Source organism: Sceloporus undulatus, chromosome 3 (genome assembly GCF_019175285.1).
Source record: "Sceloporus undulatus isolate JIND9_A2432 ecotype Alabama chromosome 3, SceUnd_v1.1, whole genome shotgun sequence".
In the NCBI taxonomy this organism is placed as follows: domain Eukaryota; kingdom Metazoa; phylum Chordata; class Lepidosauria; order Squamata; family Phrynosomatidae; genus Sceloporus; species Sceloporus undulatus.
Window position 1 is genome coordinate 43,598,377 of NC_056524.1, and position 25,204 is coordinate 43,623,580.

General features: G+C 39.0%; 1 protein-coding gene across 2 annotated transcripts in view; it reads right to left on the bottom strand.

Annotated features, from left to right (window-relative positions):
* The window catches only part of COL8A1 (collagen type VIII alpha 1 chain), a 152,143-nt gene extending 127,182 nt beyond the window's left edge, over positions 1–24,961 (bottom strand). The window contains exon 1 of one of the 2 annotated variants that reach the window (XM_042460925.1): positions 24,885–24,961. The gene's annotated coding sequence lies outside the window, so the exon portion shown is untranslated. The remainder of the gene's footprint in view (positions 1–24,884) is intronic. The other variant, XM_042460924.1, reaches the window with a different exon arrangement.
* Positions 24,962–25,204: the final 243 nt, after the last annotated feature.

The following is a 25,204-nucleotide window of genomic DNA, read 5'->3' on the forward strand; positions in this document are numbered from 1 at the left end:
ATAATTCACCTCCAGAAACTTTTCCCCCTTCTAGGTGAGTACTATGCAAACAGACTGGACATTTCGCCCAGGGTTAAATATTCTAGTTTTGAAACTGAAAGGAATCAAAATTGATTTGACCCTCCCCACCCTGCACATGCCATATCATATTCCTATGAAGATCTTTTTGAAATTGTCATCCTGAACTTTTGCCATCTGCTTCTTCCCTTGTTACTTTTAAATCTCAGTTTAAAATCTTATAATTTTCCAAAGCTTTTGGAATTTTAGTTTATTATTGTTTTACCATCTGTCTTATATAATAACAAGTGTTTGTCAGTTTGCTTTATATTACAATGTTATTTTTATTTTTTTAGAATTTTATCTGGATAATTTCTTGTACGATTTGTATTGTGTAGTTTTATATTTGGAATACAGTACTCCTTCCCTTCCCTGTATCCGTTTTTCAGACTGTATACCTTTGGCAGGACTCACTGGTTTTTTTGGTTGTTTTACGAGTACCATGTGCATCAAGGATGCTATATTAATAGATGATGATGATGACAATAATAATAATAATAATAATAATAATAATAATAATAATTTTTATTTCTATCTTCCCGCCTCTCCCAATGAATCGAAGCGGGATCACAACAAAGTTAAAATTACAAGGTTAAAATTACAACACCATTAAAACCACAGTAAAAAATAAAAATAAAATAAAAACATAAAAACATAAGAATCTAAAAACAATAATATCAATCAATCAAGGGGTCAGCTGGTCTCGTTCCATACTAGTGATCTTCATAGGAGGTCAGGAGGATAAGCACAGTGGAAGAGCTCTGTCTTTACCACCTTCTTAAAGATTTCTAAAGATGTAATGAGGTGGGTCTCCTCTGGGAGTCCATTCCAAAGTCTGGGGGCAGTTATGCTAAATGCCTTTAGGGGAGTAGAAACATGTTTGGATGATAGTATCTCCAACAAATTCTTCCCACTTGTTTTAAGAGTGTGGGGCGGATTGTTTAGGGAGATGCATTTCCATAAGTAACCAGGACCCAAGCCATGTAGGGCTTTAAAGGTAATGACCAACACCTTGTATTGTGCCCGGAAGCTAATTGGGAGCCAGTGTAGATCTTTCAAAATGGGTGTTATATGGTCAAGTCTCAAAGAACTAGTGACCAACCTGGCTGCCACATTTTGCACTAGTTGAAGCTTCCGGGTAGCCCCATGTAGAGTGCATTGCAGAAGTCGAGATGAGAGATTACCAGAGCGTGCACTACAGCTTCCGGGTCCTTTCGGTTGAGGTAGCGTCACAGTTGGCATATCAACCGAAGTTGGTACCAAGCACTTCTGGCCGTCGCATCCACTTGAGATGACAAACATAGAGACGGATCCAGAAGTACTCTCAAACTGCGAACTTCATCCTTCAGGGGAAGTGTGACCCCATCAAGGAATGGTGGACAAATTTCCCTCCCGACCTAAGGAACCTATGGCAAGTACCTCCGTTTTCTCTGGATTCAGCTTGAGTTTGTTTTTCCTCATCCAGCCCATTACTGACTCAAGGCAGGGATTCAGAGGGGAGAAGTCATCCTTAGTCACTATAGCAGTTGGGGACATAGAGAAGCATATTTGGGTGTCATCAGTGTACTGATAACCCTGCACCCCATGTCTCCGGATGATCACTCCCAGCGGTTTCATGTAAATGTTAAATAGCATGGGGGACAGAATGGTGCCTTGAGGGATGCCAGATGTCAGCTCTTTTCTAGAAGAGCAACTGTCCCCCAGCCTCACCATCTGGAACTTGCCCGAGAGGTAGGATCAGAGCCACTGGAGCACAGTGCCCCCTATACCCAACTCCCTCAGGCGCTCCAGAAGGATACCATGGTCGATGGTATTGAAAGCCGTTGAGATCTCCAAGAGCACTAACAGGGTCATACTTCCCCTGTCTGTACCCAGACGGAGGTAATCGATTAAAGCGACCATGGCCGTCTCCACTCCATATCCCGCCCTAAAGCCAGTTTGAAATGTGTCCAGATAATCGGTTTCATCCAATACAGCCTGGAGTTGGAAGGCGACTGCTCTCTCGATCACCTTGCCCAAAAAAGTTAATAGGGAGACCGGTCTGTAATAGTTTCTCTCTAGGGGATCTAGGGAGGGCTTTTTTAAAAGCGGTTTAACCACCGCCAATTTTAACTGTGATGGAAATTTGCCCTCCCTAAAGAATGCATTGATTATTGATCATAATAATGTAGTCATAGCATCCCCTCCCTGGGCAGTCAGCCATGATGGGCAAGGATCGAGAGTGCATGTCGTCCTCCTTACACTTCCAAGGAGCTTGTCCACTTCATTGGTACTCACAGACTCAAGGTGATCCAGTCTAACATGGCCCATGGAGTCTCTGGACACCTCTCTTACTGATTCTGTAAGGAAGCTGGCGTCAAGATCAGCTCTTATCCGAGAGATTTTATCTGCAAAAAAGTCATTGAAAGCATCACAGCAGGCTATAGTTGGTTGAAGCAAGGGGTTCAGGGTGGGAGGCGGTTGCGTCAGCTCTCTAACCACCCTGAACAGCCCTGCTGGGCGACACTCTGCAGACACGATACGTGCAGCATAAGAACAATTCTTTGCTGCACCTATCACCACTCCATAAGACTTCAATAAGTTCTCAAGGAGTATCTTGTCAGATAAGCGCTGATAATAACCAGTATGCAAAGGGATCTTGTAGCATCTTTAAGACTTATTGTGTGAAAGAAGTTGGAACAACTTCTTTTGCACAGTTATGGATAAAAGGTCCACAAAGATCCTTTTGTACATGGATATGCATGCAGATATTCCAGATAGACAGTGTGGTGTAGTGGTTTGAGCAGGGTTCAATTCCACTGGGCCATGAAACCCACTGGTGATCTTGGGCGAGTCATATGCTCTCAGCCTCAGATAAGGCAATGGCAAACCTCCTCTGAACAAACTATGCCAAGAAAAGCCCATGAAAGGCTCACCTTAGGGTTGCCATAAGTTAGAAATGACTTGAAGGCACACAACACACACACACATTCCAGACCAATATGGCTATGTATATAAATAATGATGATGATTGTGCTTTTCTGAATGACTGAACAGCCTCATGTTCCTTCACTGTGTATAATTAGCATGAGAAGTGGAGAAAGCACCCTCCTATTTTGTACTGATGGATAGATAGCAGTGGTGGGTTGGCAAGATGCCACTTAATCCAATAGAGTTTCAAACTGGGAAGGGTCTGGGAAAATTCACACCTCCTCTGACCAATAGTCTGTATCTCCTTAGGGAGTCCATGGCATACATCAAAAAGAAAAAACAACCCATGTTCTTGTATGCTTCTCAGCAGGGCTGAACAAAGTTGTAATACTTAACGTAGAGCTCAGAGATCTTTGATGAGCCCAAGTGTTTCTTGGCGAGGGAGGAGGGAGCTGATGCTATGGCTTCTTTGAAGCCATAGATATGATTTATTACTCACGAGAAACCAAAGAACCAGTTCTGGCCTGAACTGTGTTGGAAAGTTCACTTTTAAATATTATTTTGTTTTTTATTTCCAGCGCACATTGACAAGTAATGGCATATTTGGAACAGCTAAAACATGAACAACTTAGTTCTAAAATCCAAATTAGCATTTTCTGCAGCACACTATGTGAATGCCACTATGGTAGGTTTAATTCATGGGCCAAGTGGAAATGAGGAATAAGTTCTTTCTTTCCTGTTTTAAGAAATATGCTTCATAAGACTAGGATGCCAGAAGAAGGTTCTAAACTGTTCTAAAAAGAGAGTTGAAAGAAATTTAGCTGAAAATCATCCCAAAGAAACCATCAACTTCAAATAATTTTCAGTTTGCACTCTTTTAATTGGATTTGAATTACCCCATATGAAAGAATGGGGGGTGGATGTCAGTCTTCATGGTACCAAAGTTTTGAATTTGGCAAACTGAATAGTAACTTTAAGGCTTTGAACTAAAGATTTAGGCTTTAAACTTGCAGATTTTGAAAAAAATTAAGTCCCATATTGGATTTGTCCCCTGCCATGCATATGAGCCTATAATACCAGATGCAATGTAATTCACAACTTGAAAAACACAGTTATTAGACTAAAGTTCCCCAAATCGCCCAGTTAGCATGGCACCTGGAAACTGTAGTCCAATAAAATAACATTTCTAAGCACTGGTTTGGATATCTTTCAAAAGTGGCAGACAACACAATATGCATTTCAATTGGAAAAGGGCCCTTTCAGATTGCAATTACCTTGAAATGCTTCCCTATGATAAAAACTCACAGGGAAGCATGGGCATAGCTAGGAGCTAGTGTGGTATACTGGTTTGTGCATTGGACTGTAATGCTGGAGAACAGGGTTCAAATCCCTGCTTGGCCAAAGAATCCCATTGGATTGTTGGAAGAATTTTGCTTTCTCTTTCCCCCTCCTTAGATAGATAGGATTTTCTTGCTGGCAAACTCTCCGCTCTCTCTCTCTCTCTCTCTCTCTCTCTCTCTCTCATTCAAATTATTTATTTTATTTATTATTATTATATTCAAATTAACCATGTCATTTAGGTCACTCCCCCTTTTAGGGAAAACTCACACAAAGATTTTCTCTCTCAAAGATTTTCTCATGAACTTTTAGTTTTCCATCTTCCTCCTCTCTCAACTTTCTTTGGAAAAATGGTGAGATAGAATTTTCTTTTTATCTGAACTATTCACTAGCTAGATTAGGATATAGACTTTATGTATATGTGGATTAAAGCCATTAGTAAACTTTTATTTGAACTACAAGCTACTTGTGTTGTTTTTGGAGTCATTCTCACTTCTTAGGGAAGCATAGTTAGACAAGAGCACATTTCTGCTACTCTGCTGATTTAAAGCTAAACCCTAACAGGCTTGGCTTTGATTTTTTTGATATTAGAATATTTTTGCTTCCTTGGCAAGGGAATGTAGGGCTGGTACAGACAGCCCTGAAGGGGTGGCTTCACATCACCCCTTTGAGCACTGGATCAGGGCTGTGGCAACCACATGCCATGGCCCCGATCTGGCTATTTGCTGGCTATTTTAAACTACAGCTGCGGCTTCACGGCGCTTAGGCAGTGTACATTGTCTAAATCCCACACCGCTGGAACACTGCACCACTGATCATCTGGTCAGGCAGGCAGATCGATGCTGGCTTGGGGACAGCAACGGGGTGTGCATCATATAAACACCATGCCCCCATGCCACTCCCAAGCTGCCACATACTGTTTCAGCCCTCAAATTACCCTACATGGGTGACCTTGGGAAAGTCACATTCTCTTAGCTCCAAATCAAGGCAAGGGCAAACCACCTCTTAATAAATCTTGTCAAGAAAATCTTGTGATAGGGTCACCTTAGGGTTGCCATAGGTTGGAAATAACTTGAAGGTGCACAGCAACAATCAATGTAGTCAGTTCTGTAGCCCTTTCCCACCTGAACCATATCTGGGGAGTTGGGGGTGGGCACCAATTTTATGGGAAAGACAAACATAGTTTGTCCTGTACCTGTAGTTGTACTGCTCTTTGCACACAGCTCACAGTTTTTCTTCTGGGGAAGTATTTGTCTTTGCCTGCAGTGGTGAGAGTCTACATGGTAAGGAGTAACACTTGTAGTAAAGGATGAATCACTGCAAACTTCTTTCATTGCTTTTGCATTTTCTTCACACCAAATGGTCAAAAACCAGTGGTACCACTTCAGTAATGTAAAAGGTACTGCAATCATGTTCTAGATATGTTGAATTGGGGGGCAGAATCTAGTGCAGCTTCTAGTTGTACATTCTTCTTCAGAACTGTATAACCAGTTTTATAAGTGTTTACAGAATCATTTGCATGTCTCTGGGTCATAAAAAGACTGCTCTCCTATTTGTGCAACTGAACTAAAAACAGTTATAGTACTTTAACTGCCATGGAAACATTGTATGGAATCCTGGGATTTTTGGTTTTAAAATAGAATGTCTGGTTTTAGATATTCACTTTTAAAATCCATTAGGGCAGCTTAACATCTGATTATTAAGGTTGAGTAACCTTTGGCCATAAGGTGACAGGCAACTTGAAGGCACACACACACACACAACCTTTGGCCCTCCAAATATTTTGGACTTCAGTGGTTTGTATCATTTCGCAAATTCCCAGTGAAGATTCCAGATGGCATATTCGTTTAAGCAGCAGAACTCAACAAACACCAAATAAATCCTTTCCCACAGAGCATCTCTTGCTTGTTTAGCAGCTAAGGCAAAGATATAAATTCTACACTTACTGTATGTTGGTATAATGATAAATCACTGAAATTTGCAGAGAATTGGGATAAGGACATAAAATTAGTATGTTAGTAAAGAACAAAACTAGAATTTTGTGTCGGGCAATGAAAACATATTTTCGTAAGATTTCTGGAGGATATGATTGTGTTTTGTTTAAGATAAAAATGGTGAAGTCTGAAGTATTTTAGATTTAATACATGAGGACTTGGGGGTGAAACTAGTTAAAGGTAAATTTTAAAATGTAAAAATGAGAGTAATAATAATAATAATGACTCTATGGAGAATTAGTAGACCAGTTAGATCAGTAGGCCATGAGAACACCAGAATAAAGAAAGTCAAAAACCTCAGAGAGATAGAACAATGAAGATGAATAAATAGAATAATGGAATGTATCCAAGAACTGAGAAAGAAAATAATTTCATGTAGCTTGCGATTAATGAGGATCACTATGGTTGGAAAATTATTTGAAATTAATAAATCTATTAAATTAGTTTATGGCTGATCTAAGCTGAGAAGTACTATTATTTTTCCCAAATTGATGTTTCTGTAACAGCGGCTTGGTACAGACAGGCTCATTGCAGTGTGCCCATGACATGCTAGGGTTGCTCGGGTGTGGGACATGCAGATGCCGCGCAACCCTAGCACGTCATTGGCACGCCACAGCTGTGCGGCACCATCCAGATGGTGTGCGCAGTGATGATGTGCCAGCAGCGCAACATCCAAATGATGCTGCACTGCACTGGCACATCATCGTGCCGTCGCTGGCGCTTTGGCGCAGTGCTCCTTTCTTGCTGTGCAGGAGCGCTGTGCAATTGGTTGCTACGGTGCTGCTGCGGAGCAGGGAGAGGCGCCTCCTTGGCACTTCTTTTTGGCACTCTGTACCACGCCGAGCAAATATATTTTGCAGCACAAAATCATACCATTGACACTGACATTAATATTATTAACACATGCTTGTGTGTGATCCCTAAACTTGCACAATAAAATAGCAAGGCAAATCAAAGAAGGAAAATATTCTGCCACTATCCTGTCTCCAACAGTTACTGTATTTCTTTAAAATAATGGACTCCAAATTAGCTGCTAGCTCTCAGGAGAGGCATCAAAGAATCATTATGAATAGTCTGCTGAAAAGATCCACAAGATATAGTGCAGTAGCAACAGAGACAGTAGTACTAAAAATCCAAGGGGGCAAATGTGATTCAGAAACTGACTTGATATAAATTCACAGTAGAATATAAACACCCAGTAAGTAGAATGCATCCATATTCTTCAACTGATAGTATCTTACTCTGACTTCCTGCTTATGGAGAGTGAGACTGAATTAGAGTGAATTAGAAAAAGGAATTAATGTTAAGCAAGTGGTTATTAGTAGCTATTTACTTCAGTGTTGTGTTATGAATGTCATCGAATTAACAGATGGTTGCTTGGCTAATACATTGGCTGGCTGTTGTTTAAGATAGCAGAATGTTTTTGGCCTTCAAGAGCTTTGCATTATTTGGATCTACACACATACACAGACATAAGTCATAACTTTTACAAGGACTTTACCCTGCTCTGCCAGAGAGTGCTGGTGCCTCAGAAAACTATAAGTCCCAGGATTCTTTTTTTCTTTTCTTTTTTATTAATTCATAAAACCGTATCACTCCATCTCATACATTACATATACACGTACATATACATCATATAAAAACACATTAATCACCATACACTCCACTACCATACTAACCACCACCAAAGATAAGACCAACAACAAAACAAAACAAAACTCTTCTTTACTAACACATACATTGGCCCGTTACAAATGGGCACCCTAGCACGGACTCAGTCCGTACTAGGGTTAGAAAGGGGCGTCTCTTCCAGACGCCCCTAACCCTAGTACGAACTGAGTCCGTACGAAATGGTGGCAGCCGTTCCACACGGCCGCCACCATCTTGACGTAGCGGACGCGTTGCGTCCGCACGTCGCACCCTGGAAATGACGTCGTGAGTGCATGCTTCGGCACTTGCAGAGTCTCTTGCAGGGTGCAGGAAGGAGCGCAATTTTCGTGCTCCTTCTTTGCAGTGTCCAGGAACCGTGCCGTTTGGCTGCTACGGTTCCTGGATGCTGCAAACGGCAGCGGCAGCAGACCACCGCTTTTCGGCGGTCTGTAACCTGCCATTGTGACTTTCTGAGCTTCACTCTGGACCTATCTCTTTGTTGCTTTAGAGATTTTCCACTTCTGCCCCTGCCTACTTATAAACTTTAACCATACAAAATACAAATATTGTTGTACATATTACCACACAAAATGCTATTAAATTTCTTTAAACTAATTAGCTAGATTCAGTCACCATCCATATTTCATTGTTGTTTCCTTTATGTTAATCCAACAATAATTTCTTCTCCCCCTTCTTTTTTCAAAAAATTAACAAATGGTTTCCACTCTATTATACTACAGTCGCCCCTCCTAACTTGTGGATCTTAGATCTGTGCCCTGGATTACCCATGGAGGGGTGACCTCTGCTGTCTCCAATGGCACATGCATACATGGGGGGGGGGTGCCCCATTCAAGCCATGAGCCTCCATTTGCGCCGGGGGTCTGGAACGGATCCCCCCCACAAAAACGGAAGGCCAACTGTATTAAGGACATGAATTTATCAATTTGCATGAAGTCCAACACTTTCATCAACCATTCTAGATGGAATTTCTTTAGATTTCCATCTGTAGGCATGTTACATCTGTTTTGCTGCAGTTGTTAAATAGAATATAAGTTTGCCGTGTTTATTCTCCAGTGCTTCATTACCTACCATTCCTAATAAATATAACTGAGGCTCAAACTTTTCTGTACAGTTCAAAAATTTTAACATTAAATTATGTATCTCCTTTCAATAAGTCTTGGTTGCCTTACACGTTCACCCTGCGTGAAAGAAATCATCATACTTCTAGCACTTGTTACTCGTACCTTTGTATATTTTCGTTAATTTCTCAGGTGTTAAGTACCACCTGTTTTGCATTTTAACAAGTTTTTTCTTTCAATCATAATTTAAGGTATAATTTTTTTTTTATCCAGGATTTCTCCCACTATCCTAGAGGAATATTCTGTTTCCTACTCTACATTCATCTTACCATGTATTTTTTAGCCACTTCATCTTGCATTTCCAAATTCAAAAGAAACTTATAAAAATAGGAGATTCTATGGGTATTTTCAGAACTTATAATTTTATCCAGATCAGAATCAATACTTGCTATCCCTACTGTGTTCATGTCTTTAATAAATGTTTCCCACAGTTGTCTATAAAGACTCTAATGACAGGTATATCTATCTGTTTGTAATTCTTCTTGTGCTTTCAGCCTCAATGTATCACATTCTTTATCTTTTTGTCAACTCTTCATAAGTCACTCATCTTTCCTTCGCTAACATGTCTCTTTTTCTGAAATGCCTCATTAACTGACATCCATTTGGGTAAACTTTTATATACAGTACTGTATTATGGGTTTAAATTTCAGCCAGGCATGAAAACAATAAAATAATTCTCAAAATAATTCTCAAAGTCCTTATTTACTTTGAGTTTATCATAAAAATATGTGTGCCATCCCTATCTGATGTCACCCCCCTCTAATTGTAACATTTTTTTGTCCCTTACGTTAAACCAATCTAGCAGCCAATCAAAGCAATATGAATAATAAATTTTGAAGTCAGACAAAGATAAACCTTCTCTCTTAATATTGTCATACATGATTTTCATTTTCACCTTTAGATATATCTTGTTGCCATAATTTTAATGGAATTTAATTTAAAACAGTTGGGATATTTTGAAAGAAAAACATAACTTTCAGTAAAAAAAATAATTGTAATTATTGAAATCTTCTTTAACCATGAAAAGCCTATCTTGGCCCATCTTTCCATGTTCTTTTTTGCTTCTTGTCAGACTTTGAAATAGTTATTTTTAAAGAGATTGACATTTTTAGTCGTTGTCCAGATTCCCAAACAACAAATCCCAGGATTCTGTAGGATGGAGCTACAGCACTTACAAGTGGTTATCATCATGCATTATTTTTACAGTGTAGATGCACCCTGGGTAGCCAACAGCTTACAGTGCTAAGGCGTTGGACTCAGTTCCCACTGCTTTAAGTGATCTATAAACTGATGAGTTATGTCTGTGTATGTGTGTGGATCTTTGATTAGACATTCCCATTCCACAACCGCACAAAGGTCAACAGGGAGGCACTCCAAATAATACAAAGTTCCTGAAGGCCAAAAACATTCTGCTGTCTTAAACTACAGCAAGCCAATATATTAGCCAAGCAATCATCTGTCAGTTTCATGACATTTATAACAGAGCATTGAACTAAATAATTCCTAATGAATTTAAAGTGACATCACATTATTTCTACAGTGTAGATGCACCCACAGATATCAAACAAAAGTAGAAAACAGGGCAACCACTGAAAACTTAAGAGGGCTGGATACATTCAGCATTTCTGTCACTTGCCCCATTTCTATCAGTTTCCCCTTTGTTAGATTATAGTATAATAAGTCTTGTATAAATTGATTAATTAAATTAACTCAGATCTAAAATAAAGTAAAATTTGGGAATGTATGCTAGTGCGCTGTGTTTTTGGAATTCTCTGAAGCCACTGTGAAGCCACAGGAAGCATATACATACCTATAATAAAACAAACATCTTATTAGCTCATTACAGCTAACTGCTTTCCATTAATTTTTTTTTTGAAAAATGCTGCCATTTTGTATGCCAGTAGGGATCCTGTCTTATTTTGACAGTATTAAGCACAGCAAATTATCTTGTTCAGCTATGAGGTTCTAGTGCGTGATGCTGTTATTTGCCAAATAGGTGAGCAATCTATTTTCAGTTCCAAAAAGTATTACTGTAAACTGTTGATTTCTTCTCAACTGTGATGAAATGGTCTTTTAAGAGTTTGAGGTTTGGTTTGGTTTTAATATTAAAACCTGAAATTTCAGAAACATTTGAGATGAAACATTCCATTATGGCATATTTAGGGGGGAAAGTGTAAATGTTTTATTTTGTTTGGACATTTTGTTTTGACTTGTAGAAACAAAATGTTTTGACTCAACACTCATTGGCTTAAGACAGCCCTAAAGACTACATTTTTCTGGACCCTGTTCAGCTAATAACTATTTCAAGTCACCATTAAAGGATTCACTCAGCACATCATCAAAGTATTCAAGTCAAAAGCTGACATCTCAGTCAGTCTATGATTTCGGCCCTGGAGGCTATTCACCCATATTCAGATGCAAATAATAACAGCAACTACTTACATGACTTTTTACTTTTTGGCTCCTCTGGCAAGCAGTAACTTCAAGAGTTTGCTCTAGGTAGCAACAAAGCATACTTCAAAGTAACAACTAAGATCATTCATTAGATACAGGTAAGAAGTGGTTTAATAGGCATCCTGCTTCTATTACATTATGACAGCATATGCTCCCCATTCCAAGATAAATCCTGCAAAAACATAAGGTGCAATCCAGACATAATGAAAAGTACTTTAAAAATTTCATCAATTTTACTTGAAAAATGAAGTATGTGCTTTCATCTTTCCCAGTGAAATGATTAGGACCAAACAGTGTTTACCTTGGCTGGTATCAACTATACAAAGTATACTAGGGATGGACACATATGTCAATTTAAATGTCTCCCAGTTTTTCAAAAATTTAGTCCATCCCTTTTCATCATCTGTTTGCAACCTTTGTTTTTTATTTTAAAAAGTCCATAAAAACACAGATTTTTGTCCATATTTTTAGTGTAGTTCTTTTTCTACACACTTTTGGCTAATATATAAATACTTAGAGGGAGAGAAAGGACAGGCCCAACGCCATCGGGCCTGAAGAGGAAGAGTCCTCCCCTCCCAACTGTCATCTTCTAGCCTGGGAGGGAGTGAAAGGACAGGCCCAATGCCATCGGGCCTGGCCTCGATTAAGAAAAAGAGCCCTCCCTGCAGTTCATCTGCCTTGGTTCCAGGCCTCAGAGGGAGAGAAGAATGCTGGACTTGACTCATCCCCCCCCCCACCATCCTTCTCCTTTTGTGTTATGTCTTTTTAGATGTAAGCCGAGGGCAGGGACATATCCCTCTTGTTGTAAGCCACTGGATTCCCAGTGATTGGGCGCATATAATCTATATTTATTATTATTATTATTATTATTATATTATTATTATTATTTTCTCACAAGCAGTGTTCTGTAATATAAATACCTTTTTGAATCTTTTCTGATATATACATTTTGGGGGGGGGAGGCTCCTCTAATTTTCACATTGGAAGTGGTACATCTGTAGAGAAAAACCTGAAAAGGGTGAATACCATAGGATAACTGCATTCCAGTTTTTATATTGATTTTTGGGGTGAAATTTTTTTAAAGTTCTAATCAAAATGCAAACCAAATGAAATATTCTCTCATCTCTCATGTTACATATATTCAGGATGAAGTAATCCAAAGTACCACAGAAAATCCATCTCATCTAGCCAAATGTTGCAGAGGTTTTCTCAGGTATAATTTGAAAGAAGTTCTATTAGACTTATTGCACATGTGACTAAGGAGATTATCACATTCAATTTAAAGTGACCTACCCCTGACAGGATAAAGTTGTATTTACTTTTAAAAGCAGGTATTATTGCAGACAGCTGTAGCCAGGTGAGTGCAACTCATATACAGCCTAGATTGCAGCTGCATTTAATTTTATCTAGTGGCTTTTCAAAAATGTGAACTTGCCATTTTTGAAAAGCCTCAGGAGAAACGTGCTGGAATCCGGACTGCATATGGGTTGCACTCACCTGGCCACAGCTGCATGTGATAACACCCACTTTTAAAATTAAACATGACTTTACCCTGTCAGGGATAAGTCGCTTTAAACTGAGTATGTTAATCTCCTAAAACTGCAATGTGTGTGCGTGTTAAAGTGCATAGTACTCACTGGTCAGGATGAATGTCGTGTGCAATCAGAACAACAAAGTGTTGTGCAGCACCTTTAAGATTAATAGATTTAGTACAACATTAGTGTTCGTTGGAATCAGATGACCAGACAGTTACACAAGTTTGCTTGGTATCAGAACCTAATGCTGACCATTTGGTTGGGGCAACTGATACAACCTTTATAGTCTATTGCAGGGATGGGCAGCTGCAGTGGGAGTCAACAGCTGCCCCTGTGTCAAACTGCACTGCCAAATTTTCAGCAAGAAATCAATGAGCACCAATCATAGCTGCTACCACCACTACTCTTTTGGCAAGTCTACCCACCAAACCTGCTGTAAAATTCTCACCTCTGTCAGTATTGTATGTTTTTTATGAAGAGTTGACCAGCTGTAATGTATTGATAGTAATGTATATATATTTTTATGCTATGTATTTAATATTGTTGAAATGTTTTTTTATTGTTGAAATTTGCAGACTGCTGTAATCCCGCCTCGATCCACAGGGAGAGGCAGAAAATAATTTATTTCTATTATTATTATTATTATTATTTACTATCACTACCATTATGTACCCTCCAAGTGTCTCAATTTGACAGGGACAGTTTCACTTAATCCTCTGTTGTCCACCTTTCTCAACTGTCATTAAAGTGTCCCAGTGTTCTCTCTTCCTCCCACTTTCTCTCTTTGTTCTTGACTTACTTCAATTGCTGCAAAAGTAGTTTGTACTCAATTAACTCAGCAGGAGAAAGGGTAGAAATGTTGCCCTTTTAAACCCAGTTTAGTTGTTGTTATTGTCATCGTCGTTGTTGTCATCAACATCATCATCATCATTCTATCCTGCCATTTCCCCAGATTGGGACTCAAAGCATCTTGCAATGATTAAAATAGAACGTGGTTAAAAATCCACAGGACAAAAATGTTAAAACACAGTTAAACAATAAGCAAAAATTAAACCAGGTTAAAACATTTATTAACACACACACCAGCACAACAATTAGAAATATCCAACTCATTGTGTAAGGTGGGCCTTATATCATCAAATGTCTGTCAAAATAGAAAAGTCTTTGCTTGTCTGCAAAAAGAAAGTAGGGAGGATGCAAGCCTAACTTCTCAGGGAAGGGAGTTCCAGACCCTGGGTGCAGCTACTGATAAGGCCCTCTCCCAGGTTTCTACCAGCTGTCCTTGTGCAGTGGGTGGGGCAGACAGAAAGGCCTTCCGATTAGATCTCAGAATACGGTTTGGTTTTTAAGGGAAAATACAGTCCTACAAATAACCTGGACCTGAACCATGTAGGGCTTTAAAGGTCATAACTAGCAACAGCCGTTGGAACAGAGGAGTTGTGTGCTCCCTGTAGCCAACACCTGTTAGTAATTGGGCTGCAGATCTTTGGATCAGTTGAAGTTTCTGAACACTCTCCAAAATCAGCCCGACGTAGAGCACATTACAATAATTCTAGGGTTTTTTCTATATAAAATTGTAGTTTTAATTACTTTTGTCTCTTGTTGCTTGGCCACAAGTTTTTAATCACATTATGATGCAGCTTGGCCACAAGTGGCCTGGTTTTCATCTATGAAATATCAGAGAGTATACCACCTCCTCTTAGTTATGAACATTACCATTTATTCATTTATATAATCATCAATTATTTATTTATATTCTGACTTTCCCTCTGAACTGGGATTCTGAGTGGCTTACAGAAATTAAAACCTAAAAAGATCTAAAGGAATTCTGTAGAGCCTTTAAGACAGAAAAAAAGCATAAGCTAGGCATTTGTCCACTCCATTTGATGTTCTCAAATTATGATAATATAACAAATTACTGCTGTATAACAAGCACAAATTGAGAGCAATTTAAAGAGCACAGCAGCAAAACCAACCCACCAACCCACCACTGTTAACATTCCTTCCTCACTCAGTTGCCAAAAGCCCATTTCAGTAAAAAATATATTTGCCTGTCAGCGGAAGGATGACAAAAAGTAGGCCAAGCTACATTTCCCTAGCCTGAGAAAAGCCACCCCCAAAGACCCTCTTTTGCACCTTCATTGCATGTGCGTTAGAGGGAGGCAAACCTGAGAGCAGGGCCAGAAAATTTGAAACAGGTGCACATGGGAGAATGCTGCCCTTCAGATAACTCAATCCAAAGCCATTATATGCATACCAAGCAGCGATTTTTAAATTTTGTTTTACAGTATTATATATAATATCTCAGATTTTTTTGACTACATATATCTCCTTTTTACCTATACTGTTAGTAAATTGTCAGATGGGATGGGTTCTGTGCCCTTGTTAACAATAATGTAAATGTAAGCTGCATGTTTAACAAATATTTTATCACAAATTTAACAAATCTGTAGTAGTTAAGAGTTACAAATTCCTGCAACTAGCAAAATGCAAATACTATACAACAGTTCTTCTTGGGCTTTCTGATGTGGGGGACCAGTAATTTTTTTTTCTTGATGTGTTGTGGACCAATACCATATTTGTGCCTATTAGCTCCTTTGAGTAGGACCAGTACACATTCACTATTGGTGAATACTAGTACATTTCATGACAGTAGTTGCTTCCTGGATTATGAAATTTGCCATGCAATAGAACATGTAGATCAGCAGCAAGGCCATCTCAGTTCCAAATGCCACATTTGTGGCTCTCCTAACAAACACAAAAGAAAAAGACAAAGTGCTCTGCCACATATGGAAACAGGCAGTGGGAAGAGGTTTATAGAAATGGCTTCATTTTGTCACTAAAAGACTATTGCCCTTATCACATGGAGGGTTTTGCACCTCAGATCCGGAGTCACTCCTGGTCCAACCATGGGGATTCACATTAAAATGTGATGTATTATCACATGTGATTGCTTTCTATGGAGGGGGGGGGGTTCGTTCTGTGGCGGATCCACAGTCAATCCGAAGTGACTCCTCATTTTTGTGAATTAGGTAACAAGTGAATTCACAAAAATTGTTTGATTTTAATCTGAATTGGTCTGGTGTGGAATGCAACTTTGCTTCCATCCTGCTACACCCCCCCAAAAAAACCTCAAAGTTTCCACATTTCCCATGATGCGGCACTGCAATTTTGCTCCATCTGCTTCTGGTACTCCATCTGCTTCCATTGCTGCCAAGGGGGAAATGCTACTGGGGAAAGGATAGAGTGCTACTGGGGAATGAATGTATTCACGTTTTAACATGGACAGAGCTGAGAGTGGGCAGTGGGTGCTGGTTTGAATGCAAAAACAGACTCCAGAGCCTACAGAAAAGGCTGCTAGTTAGGATGAAAAAATGGACACCAAAGCCCATAGAAAAGGCTGCTGGTTAGGATGAAAAAATGGACTCCAAAGCCCATAGAACAGGCTGCTGGTTAGGATGAAAAAACAGACTCCAAAGCCCATAGAAAGAGTGCTGTATGTTTCAGGGAGGAATGGAGGACTGTCAAGAAGTGCACATTTGGGTGATGCTGGGAGGGTTTTGGGGGCTGGCAAGGATGGCACATTCAGATGTTTAAGGAGGAATAAAATAGAAGGGAAGAGGAAACGTGAAGCTGTCATTCACTTGAGGCTAGCATTCATGTGAAACTGGAACCAGGAAGTGGCCCCCTTCTTCACCCCGGAAGTGCAAAGGTTCTCGATGCATTCAGACCCCCACTGAGCAAGCGCAAGGGTCCCAATTCACATTGGTGAGAAGTTGAAGGGCGTTTATGAGCTCCGCACAGTCTCCACCCTTGATGGTTTTAAGAGGGATCTAAAAACTTTTCTATTCCACCAGACATTTCCCCCATGAGCCTATTGACCATGCTTCCCCCTGGCTATGTAACTGACGCATTCCTTGTATTCAGCCATTTGTATGGGGATGTTTTTATGTGGTTTTATCTGTTTTATGATATATGATGTTTTGTACGTGGGGGGGTATTGCGATTTGTAATGTTTTAATTGTTTTATCATTGCTGTTCACCGCTATGATCCTTGGAATAGCGGTATATAAATAAACTATATTATTATTATTATTATTATTATTTCATGGCCAGCATCCATGGTTTTTTGTGGGTTTTTTGGGCTATGTGGCCATGTTCTAGAAGAAGAAGAAACCCTTAAAGTCAACAAAATTTGGCTACCAGTCCTGAGGAATAGCAAAATAAGGACTCAGCAAGTGCAAATGGGAAACCATTCAGAGTCAGGGGCTTTCCCAGCAGATAATGATCACCAGTTAGCAGACACTAATCTTCTTTTGCATTAGCCTCCCAGCCTGAGGCCAGCCATCAGCACAGAACAATACACATGCAAATCACTCCTGCATTCCCAGGCTCACACAGTATATATACATCCAACTTTTTCCAGGGAAAGCATTCTCTGAAGATGCCAGCCACAGATGCTGGTGAAACATCAGGAAGAAAATTTTCTAGAACATGGCCACATAGCCCGAAAAACCCACAAAAAAACCACCACATTGGTGAATTCGAATGGTATGTATTAGTGTGGTAATTTAATGTGTACTCGCTCCACTCTGACTGAGGAATGACCACAATTTTGTTCTTCACGTGTGATAATTTATCACATGAATTGCCTTGGATTCGAATTGACTCTGCTTCCCCTTCACTTCAAATTGGTTCTGGATTGTAGTTCAAATTTCACGTATGATAAGGGCCTATGTAGTACAGTGGCGTAGAAAAAGCCTGGGGATTTTTATTTATAAATAAATCTTAATTTTATTGAACAGGATTTACTAGACAAACACTGTGTTTATGACTGCAACCAAAAGTATGTTACTTTGGCTATATTTTGGCTTTTATTTGCACAACCTGAAGATGAAATGAAGCATGTTCTGCCCACAACAAAGTCACATCCCCTGCATCCCAAGAAAATCAGTCTGCCCCCATCCAGTAACCAGACAAGAACCACCATAGGAAGCCCATTCCTACCTCCCCAGGTTAAAAAGAGCATTGAGCTCCAATACATTTGTATAAATGTATACATATTTACTGCTTTTACAACCTTCATCATGTTAGAGCCAGTGTTGTGCAGTGGTTTGAATGTTGGACTGAAGCATGGGAAAACCAGGGTTTGAATCACAGCTCGGACATGGAATCCCACTGAGAGAGTGTGACCTTGGGCAAGTCACGCTCTCTCAGCCTCAGAGGAAGGAAAGATCTTTTTAAACCCCTTTGAACAAATCTTGCCTAGAGAATGCTGTGGTAGGATCACAATAGCGTTGCAATGTGTCAGAAATAACTTGCAGCCACACAACAATGACAACCAGATGTAATGCAGACTCAAACACATTTTATTTAGTAATCTCGGTATTTATGAGCTGGTAATTTGTGCAGCAACAGAAATATGTTTTTAAAAAGGAAATAATATATTTGGAAATTTCACACAAAAATGCTTTGGAAGAATACGTGCATTTCAAAAACAACACCTATAGATATTGAAATATGTATGCATTCTTTAGAAACTGACATGAACCTGAATTGAAACTTTGCTGGACAGGATTTATAAGAGTTGTAGTCCAGAATATCTGGAGTGTACCAGTTTGAGGATAGATATTTTATCATGAATCATCTTGATGATCATTTGGCTGAAAGGAAGGTTTAAAAATCTTCTCAATAAACTAATAAACTATCTCACAATAAATGACATTCAGGATGAGTTTTGTTGTGCTCAGCTTTATCGAATAAGATGTCAAGCCCTCTGTTTCCTCCTTGAACTTCTGTCTGGAAAGAGCTAAATTCCAAGTATACAGAAACTCAAGTCCAAACAATGCTACATGAACAATTCATTAGTTTAAAAAAAAATTGGCAAACAGAATCTTACATTTCATTGTCTTCTGTAATGTCTAACTCAAGTTGATGTAATGTGGCATGTGTAAACAAAACAGTTTGTAAAGCAGACAATGTCTTAATGTGGGGAAATGTGTGTGTGTTTTGTTTCCTGTGCATTTAAAACTTATTTGCCTGGTAAAAAATATTATTTGAAATTGGAAACACCCTATCAAGCATGTGGAGTGAACAACCCTGCATTTGCTGTTCAAGACAAATCATATACAAAACCAAGTAACGTACTGGTACTGAGCAGTGAAGGGATGTTTCCTTTTAGCTACACTACTAAGAAGCTTTCCAGTTGGGGTACGGCTACTTTTCAATATTAAGTTGCACAGTATAGCAAAAGAAGATCACTAGAACGCTGTGCATGCATTACAACTCATAGGTGTAATGCATTATAATTCATAAGTGTAATGCATTACAACTCAGAAGTGCAATCGGCACTGGAAATATAAATCATGTGGGTGTTTAAGATACACACATGCCCTGGTAATCCTATTTCTTTAGCACATAAACATAAACCTTGAGTGCAGGAACTGAGCAACACACCATCTGGGCCAAACATCACTATGGACAGCGCTTGAAACCAGGATTCATTTGCAATCAAGGCCCACCAGGGGCAGGAAACTGAAATTTGTCCCTAAAGGCAGACTCTCACATATATAATATGAAGAAGAACTCTGAATGTATATGAAGTCTGATTTGAGGCTATAACAAAATCTGTGTATGCTCAAGTCCCAGTAAATATATTGACATAGCAAAATGGTGTCCTTTATAAAGAGTGGAAAATCAAGGTTTGATATTTGAAATGTATACTTATTTTAAACATTTTCAAACCGTGTATGCTTGAATCCGTGTATAAAAAATCCGTGTAGAAGAAGGGCCGACCGCAACAAAAAGCAAAAAATCATTTTGTGAAAACCCAAAAAAGTTGATTTCCTGTAAAGAAAATCTGTAACATTTCCTGCCTTTTTTGCACTGTGGCTTATTTGATTAATTAATAATTTAATAAATAATTTAACTTTCAAATTATATTCAAGGTAAAATACCAATTTAATTCAATCTCTTTAGTTGAAAAAAATAATGTAATTAAGGCGTGGGACAGACGGCCCTTTTGTGCCGTGGCAACGGCATAGCTAAGGTTAGGGACCGTGCAGCAACCACACGGTCCCTAACCCTAGCACTTACTGGCGGCATCATAATGGCAGTGCCCCATGTACAAGGGTGCCATCATTATGACAGAATGGACACATAGCGTCTGCACGTCACACAGCACTACGTAGTTACGTCACAAATGTGCCATTGGTGCACTTGGACGTAACTGGCATGATGGAAAAGAACCCACTTTTTGTGGGTTCTTTTTCCTCCAGAATGAAGCCGTGAGGTTTGGCCGCTGCGGCTTCCCTCCGGAGGGAAAAAGGCTGCCGTCAGCCCGAACTTACCATCAGGTCTGTACCAGGCCTAAGTTTCCCTAATTTGTTAACAAAACAGTGGAAACTTAATTGATTTTAATTAGTACGTAAGCACAAATGTAAGAAGAAGCTCACAAGCAAAACCAAAATGATGCATACAATGAAATTTTCTAGACAAACATCACAGTTAGCAAAAATGAATGATACCAGTACCTACAAAACCAGGAATTAGTTTAGTAGGGCAAACCAAGATGGCCCAGCCATACTGCAATACACAATAGGTAATTAAAAATAACTCCAGTCTCACATGGAGAAATATTCTTTCCTGAACATGCATCTGAGCAAGTAAGCTCAAGTCTATATGAAAGCTCATGCCACCAGCTTCTTTCTTTCAGTTAGTCTCAAAGGTGCTACAAGATCCCTTTGCATACTGATTTTCCTGACCATAGATCACTAAGACAAAATATACAAATAATTCAGTATTCATTTATTTATATCCCGCCTTTGTCCTAGGATGGGATTTAACTTAACATCAGTATTTAAAATCCCTCATTTAAAAAACTGTAACCAGAACAACATTTGTGCACAGATATTCATGGTATGTGACATGGTTCATGCCCAATGCTAAACTATGATTTAAGGTTATATTCACGAGTCTTGGACCCATATTCCATACTGGATGCCATACTCTACATATATCAAGAGATGCCATGACTCATTAGAAAGAACAGTAAGGCTTGGTGAAGAGAGAAAGTAGGAAAAGAGGGAGACCACACCACAGATGGCTGATTCAGTCAATGAAATCATGACCCTGAATTTGTATCACCTAAGGAGACCACACTATAGTTTGATTGGTTCAATTGAGGAAGCTATGACCCTGATTTTGTATGACTGAGGCAGAGCAGTTGATGACTGAGTATCTTGAAGGTCTCTCATTCATAGGGTCACTGTATAACAAAATTGACTTGACAACAAATGTCAACAAAGTTATCAACTAATGCCTGCCTATAGGGGTAGTCTTTGTTAGACAGAAATGTAGAATGAAACAAAAACATTTTTTCTTATTGACTTTTCATGAATTTAAAATAGCTTTACTTTAATGAACTTTAAAATAGCAATTGGGAAAAGCACAGAGATTGGCAAATGGATATGTCCATCAAGAAAGCTGTATGTATTTTAACAGACACAATCTGCTAGAAGAAGTCTGTCTCTGATATAAAATGCTGGGGAATATGAGCAGCAGGCTGTTACTGTGCTCTGGTCTTGCTTGTGAATTTTTCAGAGACTTCTGTATGGTCACTGTGGAACAGAGAGCTAACTAGATAGGCCTTTGGTCTGGCCCCACAAGGCTACTCTTACATTCTTATGAAAACGTCTGTGTCCTTCTCATTGAAAGCACAGGTAGAACTGAAAAGAGCGGATCACAAAGATGATAGCTGGCATTGAAACTGACTGGAAATGGGAATCATCCCATAAGTAAACCCGCACAGCACTGAAAATAGGGGAAGCAAAGGTTTAAAGGTTATATACTACTTAGCACAATGAAATAAATGGTTGACTTTTCTCTGAACTCCAATGAATTCCCATGAAAACCAAAACAAAGTATACATTTACTGGGACATTTGAAGAGTATTGACAGGAAAGGTCAGAGGGAAATGGTCTAAAAAGAGAATGGCCTTTTATGCCAAAGGCATTAAAATTCTGTTTCAGTACAGAGGAGTTGTACAATGAAGTATGGACTGTATCCAATGGTTATTTTCCCTTAGTGAAAAGTACTCCTTCTTGTACAAGTCATGACACCCAATTTTTACTGATTTCTGTCTTACATTCTTAAAGTGTCCATCCCCTCCCAAAAAGCTACTCTTTGCTTTGGGGGATCCACCAGGGTATAAGCAGGAAAAGCTACAACAGGTAGGGAGGATCAACACATATCAGCTGCCCTGCATTACATGAGTGGGCGCATTTTATCCCAAGGGGAAAAACTCCTACAGCTCAGTAATCCCAGAAATCATTGTAGCCTTATATTTCCACCAAACTTTAATTTTGACAAATGTGATCAATTGGAGTGTGGACTATCCATAGAGAGTTACCATTCTTTCACAGTGATGTGGTACATATTTGTACCACTTCTGTACATTTTGCCTGCTCCAACTGATCAGTCTTTATTACATCATCTGCACACTTCTACATAAAGCTCAGTTTCTATATTGCAATAAGCGGGTATTTCTAATAAAACCCCACTAGCACACTTTGGAATACAGGACCATTTTTATAGCTCAGTTGTGTTCAACTTTCTTTTGTTGGCCCAGCGCTATGAAGGGACCTTTAACTGACCTCATGACCTATTTTTAAAAGGAGGGGGGGGGAAATCACGAGCAGAAGAGTTAACTTGTATTAGGAGTATTTGTCTTTTAATGAACATATTCACTGTTATAAATGAATATGGTCAAAAGCAACCTCCTCCCCAACTCATTTAATAGCAGTCTCTCTATTTTGACACATGCAGCTACTCTGTTTTAGTTAATGATATTTTAGTTAATCGTTTGGAATTACTTTTTTAAATTTAAAATATAAGATTCGGATGTTAATTATTTAATTAACTGATGTAGTATTTTGCAATACTGAAATTTTGTGATTGGTTTTAAATATATATTATGCGAATGGCCTTTGGCTTAAGCATTAATAAACATATATATATATATATATATATATATATATATATATATATATATATATACACACTCTGTTTGTGAAGTGTTTCTTCTGGGAATTAGTACATTTTCAGAAATTCTTGCTCAAGGAAAACTTACATGATAAATGGAATTTCACAGTAGGACCTGATTTTAATATGAATTCTTCAGACAGGTCATTCTTCAAATTATAGCCATTCTGGGATGTTGGTGCTGTGAGTTTTGTTTTGGCAAAAGACTAAAACATGATGATAAATATCTAAGAAGATAACAATTAGCAAGACAGTTCTAAAACACTAGTTAAGGAAAAAACATATTAACTTTTCCTTATACAAAAATTACGTGCAGCAGTTGTTTCTCAAAAAGAACAGATATTTTCCCCTCTCCAACTTTAAGCACGAAGCTTAGCAAAATGTTCTGTACTTTAATAGCAATTTCAGAGGACATCAGACACTTATGTAACGTTTGGTTGGATTTTTATTTTTTTGGCTACTATGAGGTAAAATTTCAGATGCTTACTCTATTTTTTAAAAATATAATGCTTACTGTATCAAACACACTTCCCAGTTAAATTAATAGTGAGTTTGTGGCATCCCACCAAGTACAAAGCTATCCTGTTGTGTTTATATAGAAAATCGGGGGGAAATGATGCCATAATAGCAAAGCATTGCTCTGAAAAGGAAGTGAATGACTTCAATGAAAGCAGAAATGTTATATTGCAAGCAATGAACCTCTCTCCCACCCACCTACAGTCTGTGTACAGTTAGCCACTACTTACACATTGCTAATTCCTGATAACTTGTTATTTCAGAACAGTATGCAAGCATTCCTGGCTTAGGATTTATATGGAGGAATTCCTATTAAAAGGTGACTATGTGGTTAAATGCCTTGGCTCACTTGCTGTGGGGAAAACTGACCTTAGTAAATTGGATGCTTTTCTGTAAAGAAAGGGCAGATAGCTAGAGTTGGGAGTTAAGAAATGCTTTCAAATACGTCTGCCTCTGTTTGAATGCCAGCACTCATAATACTGAGGCTAGTATATGTAAACATAACTGTCTCACTGTTCATTTCATTCTCCAAGATTTCTTAAGTCACATAGACCAGAAAGAACTGTGCAGCTGTATGTTCTATATGCACAAAGAAATCTAATGCAGTTTATCCTCACAAGGTGCCCTACATTTTGTTCTAGGTTTTCACGAACCCTGATTTTGCTCCTGAAATGCATCCTCGAAGTTTCCAGCTTGAAAAATTCTACCCATTATGTCAAACATCCACCTGATTTGTGTCCCTCCACTAAGGCAACAATCCAAGCATGCTTTATTTGCAAAGCAGTAAAATGTGTGAAGGATGTCCTTTCCAAATGTTATGCAGAAGCTTTCAGAAAACTGAATGCAGGGCCCTTTTCTGGAATTAAGAGCACTTTTTAGATTCTTTTGAAATTGTTTTGATGGTGATTTCAAGGCTTTGGGTTTCTCTCATTAAGATGCAGACCAAAATGTAAATGGTTACTTGTTAAAGAACATTATACAGTAAATAGCATTTCCAGGTCTTTTTATTGTTGTCATCATTATTACTGAAAGGGGGGGGGGGGACCCCACAGCCCTTTGCAGCCACAGATGTTACATATTTCCCAGTCATTTATGCAATCTTCTTTTATGGTTAAAATATCAGCTTGCTACTTGCCAACCAAAAAGTTCCTACCAAATAAGCAGCGCTCCCAAAGGGTAGCAGCAGCAGCAATGGCATGCCACAAAACATTTGGATGCAGCTGAAGCATTTGAGATTGAAGCATTCTTACCTTGAGTATGCAAGACCCAAAGGAGGAGATCACTGGAAGACTGAGAAAGTGCTCTGATCAGCTGCCGGTAGCATGCAGTTGGCTTTTATGATCAGCTGGGAGGAGCTGCTGTTCATAGTAGGTGGGCAGGGAAGCAAGGCAGGCAGTAGCCAGAGGCCACTAGCAAAGTACATTCTCTTCTTCAGGAGGTGACAATGGAAAGAGGGCAAAGTACCCAGGGGCAAGAATGGCATCCTGATTAATTAGTCAGCTAATATAGTCTGAGAATTATGTTGCTTCCCTCCCCCACCGGAAATGTGATGAGGATGATGATGATTTCT